The 7,993-nt window shown below is 41.3% G+C and overlaps 1 protein-coding gene across 4 annotated transcripts in view; it reads left to right on the top strand.

Annotated features, from left to right (window-relative positions):
- The first annotated feature begins 1,528 nt into the window (after window positions 1-1,528).
- LOC109692326 (gametocyte-specific factor 1) overlaps window positions 1,529-7,993 on the top strand; it is a 30,111-nt gene continuing 23,646 nt past the window's right edge. Inside the window, exons 1-2 of one of the 4 annotated variants that reach the window (XR_012444985.1) lie at window positions 1,529-1,666; window positions 5,145-5,299. The gene's annotated coding sequence lies outside the window, so the exon portion shown is untranslated. Of the gene's footprint in view, window positions 1,667-2,441; window positions 5,300-7,993 lie in introns of those variants that run through there. The other 3 variants (XR_012444986.1, XR_012444984.1, XR_012444983.1) reach the window with 3 other exon arrangements.

Raw genomic sequence — 7,993 nt, 5'->3', positions numbered from 1 at the left:
TGGGTCCCACACCGAGGACTTCTCCGTTTAGGCATACTTCTGATATGGTTTACCCGGCTGTGCCTAGGCCTCTCCCAACCCACTTCCAAAATTCAACTGTCCTGTTTACCCCAAAACTCTTAAGACTCCTCCTTCAACTGTTCAGCCTGTTTTTCTCCTGGGACTAATACCTGGTGTTAAGTCATCCCTTAGCGGTATCTTTTAATTCTACCTATCAACTAACTACCCTAAATATCACACACCAACTTCTAAATAAAACAAACCCTGAATTAGCCAAGAGTTGCTGGCTGTGCCTTTCTCTAGCGAGTGCACGGTCCTCCCAGTTACAGAAAGACTGTGGGACCTCAGCAATATGTCCCTTTACCCAAGATGTCAAGGAGACCAGCCTATCCAATCTGTAATTCTAAATGATCTCTATAATTTCCAAATCTCAAAAACCTCAAAAAAGGCCTCGAGTGGGGCTGGAGACATGGCTCAACCGGAACAGCACCTGCCCTGCCAAGCCCAAAGTCCTGAGTTAAAACACTAGTCCCCCAAAGAAACAAATAAATTAAACAAAATACACACAAAAAAGTCCAACAGCAAACTGTGACTGCCAAAATATGCTCTGTGCATTAGATGCACAGGTAATTTCTTCTTGGGAGAACTGTGAAGAGTCACTCATCATTGACTACTCGTCACTTCCCAAATGCAACAATCCCAGAGTGGCTTCCTCTGGACACCAAAAGATGTATCTCCTGCCCCGCCCCACCCCACCCCCACCACTGGGAAAGTAAAACTACTGGGGCTACTTTGGCTGAAACCTTGTCACATGGGAAAATGAGAATAATAAATATAAATTTGCTCTTATGTTTTCCACAGAGCTCAACTTCTGATAGTCGTTAGGAGTCTTCTTCCTGGGTGGGACTAAGTCCTATCGATGTTTACCCTCTAACTGGACAGGCATCCCTGTAGCCAGGTACACCTGTCCACTAATGGAGACAATGCGCCCAAATAATCAGTCCTTAAGTCCCCCAGACAAAAAAGGGCCATTCAGTTCATCCCTCTCCTATATGGGATGGGGATAACTGCAGAAGTAGGTACCCTCTTATATTATCGATAATTACCCAAAGACTTTTCCGACAGCCTGGAAGAAAAAAGCAAAAACACTGGTCATGCTTCAGAGTCAAAATGACTCTCTGGCAGCTGTCATTCTTCAAAACAGGAGAAGATTAAATCCTCTCACAGTTGTGAAAGGTAGATTTTCCTGAAGAAAGAATGTTGTTTTAGTGTAAAATCACCTGAGTTTAAGCAGAAAGACAGCAAAAAAGTTAGCTGACAGGGCTTCCACAAGTTGACAGCTATTATCCAAATCCTGGGGATCATGGTTTAAGATTCTGAATTGGGCATCCTAGCTGTTGCCTCTGGTAAGGTCCCTTCTGATGCTTCTATTCGTCGGGGCCTTGCCTGCTGAACTTGCTAACCAGATCTATCTTTTCTAGAATCAAGGCCTTTAAGGCTCAAGTCTTGATGCAAGAGGGTTCTGTTGCATCTGTTCATCTCTGCAAATGGCTGAGATCCCCATGAGCAGACATGAGCATGCTGGGCAAAGATTCAGATGTCAGGAACCATCTGGTGACCAAATGAGTCCTGAGAGAAAGAGACAGACGTGCAATTTCCGTGATAGGTAAGTTCTATCAGGGTCTGTAGCGCCTTGGCAGCTTCAAAAACAGATGCAGAGGATAGATACGTCCCCTCCCTCAACAGTCCCCCGAAAAGATTTTTTGAGACACTGTCTAACAGGGGAAACTTGGGGCAGGCTAGTAACAGGGAAAGAAAAAAGCCATCACGGGACACCTCAGCAAAAGCTCGCTCCACGCTGAATTCCTCCTTGTCCCTGCCCAGTATCATCCTGGGACATCTCCTCTAATGGTCACTGCAACTGCAAATTCTTTTTCAATTGTAAATTCCGTTGCAGCAGTAGGTTCCCCAAAAGACAAGGGAGGCTCTTGGCCAGTTCAGACTGGAAAACGGTGCATGCCTAGTAAAGGGAAATCGGTCTTCAATTTGACCTCTCAGGTAAAGCTATCCACTTAAGACCTTTGACTATTGGTTTCATCTCACACATACAATTATTAGCATATGCACATAGGCAGAATGCCATGTCATGTAACAAGACCTTGTGAATAGTACCTGTCAGTTATCCAAAATCCCTCCTGCAAAGACTGGCCAGATTATTCCTATCCCTTGCCCTTAAAACTTATAAACTGCCCTTTAAAAAGAGATCTGGGATTCTGTGACATCTGCCGGAGCTCACTGCCTTCTCTTTCGTGGCACCTATACCTTCTTTTCCCTTCAATAAAAGTTTGCTACTGTAACAGCGAGGAAGACCAAAGAAAGAAATAAGCAAGTCCGTGTTCTGATAATGTAGTCGGGGGTGGGGGGGTGGGGGGAGGGTAAGGGGGAAGATGACCTACCAGGGAGATAAAACTTAAAAAATCTAAATGTAAAACCCCAGTATACCACTGGGGGGGGGGACTATCAACTTTATGTGTGTGTTTAAGTTGACTATAATTTAAAAACTGCCTAAAAACTTATCTAAGGTTACAATTTAGTGTGCTGATGTAAAACTGAAACTTAATTCTCTGTATCTATAATAATGTCTATCTTAGTATTTTTCTGTTCTCAAGTAACATCTATAAAAACTGACTGAAAAAAAATTTTTTTTTTCATTACTGGGGCTTGATCTCAAGGCGTACACCTTGAGCTACTCCACTGGCCCATTTTCTTTTTTTGTGAAGGGTTTTGTGATCCTCCTGGGTAGCTAGGACTATAGGCATGAGCCACCGCTGCCCACCCCTGCAGTGTTTCTTTATATATACCTTCCAATGGACAAATACAAGAAACTAGGTCCAATAGCAGAATGCAGAAAAAATTAAGGGGGTCCCAGCAGAGGGTCTTCACAGCATCCAGTTAGCCCAGGCAAGTCACTGTTTCCAGTCAACTGCTGCTTGTTGCCAGAGACTGGCCACCTGTTTCTGAGGTATCAGTGGCATCACGAATGACCTCAGACTGGTTGACATAAAACAGCATTTTTCTGTCGAAGTATGAGCACACTGTCAACATGGTTTTGAGCGTTGACCTGTGTAAAGGAATGTAGCCTTTGGGAGACAAAAGTGAGACATACAGATACATACACATGGGCCAATGGTTATCAGCTTGAGAAGTAAAACCAAGGAATCTTTGGGGTAGACACGGGCTGTAGTAAACCTACAAAAAACTGGGTGCGGGGACAAAGGTTTGCATGGTTAAATAGTTCCAGCCACAGATCATCAGGTGTGTTCCAGCTGACCAGTGTTTCAGTTCTTGTATTGGCAGAGGTTTTGGGGTTGTATCTGGGGGGGGGGGGTGGTCCATCCTGAGAAGGATCTACTATTGGGGTAGTGTGAGTCTGTTGTCATGAAGATTTTATTTTTTGTCCTTCCTTATTTCCAAGGTGATTGCAGAGAGAATTGCTCAGAGCAAAGACAGATACAAAGTGGAGAGATGCCATGTTTTTTCCTATTCTTAGTTAATTTGTGGACCCAAGTCAGGAGTCAGTGCTTTTCAGCAAAAGCAGTTTAAGTACCTCTTATAATTTTTTTATGTTTGAACTTTTTTTTTTTTTAAAGCTTGAGGGAATTGGGTTTTTTGGGGGCAGTGATAAAATTAGTACAGAACAGGACAGAGGAGTGACAGCTAAATCAAAAGTACTTGTTTAAGTCTAAAACTATAAACATTATTATAAAGTAGAAAACAGAGGGAGTAAATGTATCCAGTTAAATAAACTGTGTAGTGGAACCCATTTAAAAATAATTCCATGAGCATAAACTATTAAAAGATACATTTGGAGCCTGATAGCAATAGTCACTTTTCTCTCTAGAAGGACTTGGCAAAAAAGTATGAGTTTGCCCTCTGTGAGGGGTGCCTGCTAGAGCTTGGATATGTAGTAAGCATGGGTAAGAACACTTTTTTAAAAAATCCTCTTGGCTTTGGTTAACTTTTGTGAAGTCTGGCACAGGTGACTCGATCTGGATTGTGATAGCTCTCCCGCTTTGTCTCCAGACCGTTTGTCTCTGAAGAGTCTCCTCAAAAGATTTTGCCAATTAACCATTTTGGCTAAAGAAAGTCCCTCATCGCAGGGGAATAACTTTATCTTGGATGGTTTGATCTGGTCCCAAGTTGGAGGCAGGTCAGGTGAGAGTCAGTGCCAGTAAGACCCCTTTGGTCTTAGGACTGCTCCAGATCTCAGGACTGGCCCATTCATGGTGATTCTTCCCAGTGCTCCTCTCCTGGTTCATTCTGAACAAAAAAACAACTTTAGATTTGGACAAACCTGACCCAAAACACCCCTGCTGGTGTAACCAGTAGCAACACACCAACAGCAGACTCCCAGAAAACTAGTCCTGAGTGCCGTGCAGAGCTGAACTAGTGGAAAGTGCATCCAGGCTCAAGAAAATAAGCAGCCTGCTTGGAATTTCTGAAAGTACTGGCAAAAACAAAGCCAGATAGGAAGACTAGAATAAATGATTAACCCTTCAGCGACCAGATGATACTGTTTGCTAACAAGCATCAAGAGTTTTCACGAAAACATGCCCTCACTTAGCAGTCAAAATAAACTAACCAGACGGTAATCAGCATGGCAGAATGCTTAGATTTCGATTTTTAAGTTTTACTGATGTATTTATTTACTTAAAATTTTAACATGTATTATTTTTACATAGTAATGGGGCTCACAGTCTGAGATTTCAATAGACAGAGCATGCACTAACCTAATCCTGTCATTCTGTATCCACTCCACCCCTTGCCAACATCTACTAATTATTATTTTCCATTCAAGTTACCTTTTAAAAACTTACGCACATGATAGGTGTCTTTCTGTGCTTTACTTACTTCACTTAAAATAAGGTCCTCCGTCTTCACCCACTTTTCTACAAGTGACATGATTTCATTCTATTCCACGGCTAAATAATATTCCATTTTGTATATATCCTGTTATTTCCCTCACCCATTCATCTGCTGATGGGCACCAGGCTGAGTCCGTATCTACACTATCGTAGACAGGTTTTTAAGTATTGACTCGAGGTGTGTTTGTGGTATACTGATTTCCTTTCCTCCAAGGACAGAACCAGTAATGGAGTAAAGCTGGATCACATGCCACATCTCATTTTCAGTTTATTGAGGAATATCCATACAGTTCTTCCCAAAAATTCACCAAGCAATGATGAAGAATGCATCAAACTTTTACATCACTTTGGAGAGCATGGACACTCTAAGACTAGTAAGTTGTCCAGTCCATGAACAAGGGAAGGCTTTCCAAGTTTTTATGTTTCCTTCAGTTTCTTTCCTGGGTGCTTCGTAAGTTTTATTGCAGAGGTCTTTCACTTTCTTGGGTAAATATAAACCTAGTGCGGCATGTGGGAGGAAGGAAGGGGGGGAGAGGGTTGGTAACTATTGTGAAAGGGATTGTTTCACAAGTTCTTTCTCAGCAGCTTGATTACTGCTGTATGAAAACTTCACTAATTTCTGTATGTTGAATTTTTGTATCCTGGAATATTACTGCCAGTTCTCGTAGTCTTTTCGTGGGGGCTGTAGGTTTTTCTGTGTAAGAATCATGTCTTCTGCCAGAATGGATAATTTGACTCCCTTCCTTCTAATACGCCTTTTGTTTCTTTCTCTGGCTTAGTTACTCTACGTAAAACTCACTGCTATCTTGAGTAAGAGTGGTGAAACTATTATGTACCAACTCTTAAAGGTAACCCCTTCAGCTTTCTCGCGACTGATACAGTGTTGGCTGTGTGTTTGTCGTGTTTAGCCTTTATGATGTTGATGCATGACTTTCATGCCTAAATTTGCTCCATTTTCTCTATTTCATGAAGTGATGGTGAATATCATCAAAGCATTTTCTACAACTGCCGAGCCAATCGGGATCTTTACCCTTCGTTCTGTTGATGTGACATATTATTGTTACTAGTTTGCATACATTGAACCATCCTTGCGTGTCTCTGATGAAACCAGTTTAGTCATGCTATATGATCTGTATGATGTCTTACTGAAAATGATTTGATCATATTTGGTTGAATTTCTGCATGTAAGTTCATAAGGGATATTGGTCTACAAGTCTGTTTTCTTTCTGAGTAATTGTCTGCTTTTGGTAGCAGGGTAACACTGGCTGTGTAGGAACAAGTCTGAAAGGGCCTTCTCTTTTTCAATTCTATGGCATAGTTTGAGAAGAAGTGGTGTTCCTTCTTTAAAAAGTTGATAGAATTTGCTAGCAGACTGATCCAATCCTTGAACTTTTGTTTCTGAGAGACATTTTTATCACTGATTCAGTGTCTTCATGCTTCATTTTTAGTGGTTAAATTTCCAGGTATTTATTTCCTAAGGCTTTCCTAGTGGTTAGCATGGTCTGTTCATAATTCTGTCTGATAATGCCTTTTATCTCCATAGTATCCATTAAAATGTATCCTTTTAAATCTTTCATGAATCTGTTTGTTCTCTCGATTTTTCTTAATCTAGGTATAGCTTTGCAGGTTTTTTTCCTTACCTTTTCAAAGCCCACTGGCATTTTATAATATTTTTGTCAGTCTATTTAATTCTACTCAGATCTTTGTTATTTCTTTCCTTCTACTAATTTTGGGATTGGTTTGGTCACATCATGAAGGTGTTTAAAGTTTTCCTTCTTTCTTTTTTTTTATGCGATACTGGTGTTTGGACTCAGGGCCTTGTGCTTGGTAGGTAAATAAGTGCTCTACCACTTCCCGACCCTTCCCAGACCACAATCCTCCTAACTATGTCCTCTCTCATATCTGGGATGACAGGCACAGTTTATTGGCTGGGATGGGGTTTTAAGACCTTTTTGCCCCGGCTGGACTGAAGCCAGCATCCTCCTGATCTCTGCTCTCCAGAGATAACTGTGAGCCACTGCATTCGGCCTAACATCTTTCTATTTTTTGATGTGTATTTTCTATTTCTTACTGCTGTAAACTTTCCTTTTAGAACTTCTTTTTCTGTATCCCATAAATCACTACATGTTCTCTTTCCACACAGACTTAAGAACTTCTCAACTTCATTTTAAAATTCCTCTTTCTAGTCCTTCAGTAACTCCTCATTTGTTTGGTAGCATGTTGTTAACTTTTTACGAATTTGAAGTTACCAAACTTTCTAGCTTTATTCCATTATGGTCACAGAACATACATGATATGGTTTTCATAATTTTGAATGTGTCGAGATTTGGTTTGGGACCATTTATATGGTCTCCTCGTTAGAATATTCCATGTGCTAAAGCTCATGCATTCTTCAGTTGCTGGACCAAATGTCTCATAAATATCTGTTGTCTATTTGATACAGAGAATAGTTTAACTATGATATATATTTTTAACTTTACATCTCTAAGATCTGCCCGTTGATGAAAGTGGGACCAAAGTCTTCCATGATTATTGATCAATCCCGTCTCTTCCTTTAGATCTGATATGGTCTGTGTAATGAAATTTCTAGCCATAGGTAAATATGCACTTAAAATTTTTATACCTTCTTGTTGGGTTGATCTTTTAATAATTTTTTATAGTTTGTCATTTAAGTGTATTTTGCTTGATGTAATTACAACTACTCAGCCCCATTTTTATTTCATTTGTTTGGAGTATCTTTTTCCTCTATTACAGACTGGCTCCTACTTTTTGACTACAGGCCCTCTCCTCAGTCAATTGGTGGAAACTGCCACACAGGGCAGGCTCCCCCTCACTCCTAGATCACACTCCACTCAGTTGCCATTAACCCACATTGCTGCGCCATGCGCCCACTCCAACTTACTCTCCAAAGGACTGAAGCCAGGTGGCAGGGGGCTCAAGGTGATGGCACTGTGCCCACACTCACTCCCAGTGATTGCGCCTCACATGGTGGCTCTGGTTTTTGGTTCAGAAATTCCCATGCCCTTCAGGCTGGTGGCGACTCTTGGCATGTTCTGCATTGACTTGTG

This window comes from Castor canadensis, unplaced genomic scaffold (genome assembly GCF_047511655.1).
Source record: "Castor canadensis unplaced genomic scaffold, mCasCan1.hap1v2 HAP1_SCAFFOLD_218, whole genome shotgun sequence".
Lineage (NCBI taxonomy): Eukaryota > Metazoa > Chordata > Mammalia > Rodentia > Castoridae > Castor > Castor canadensis.
This window is presented reverse-complemented; position numbering and strand designations above follow the sequence as displayed.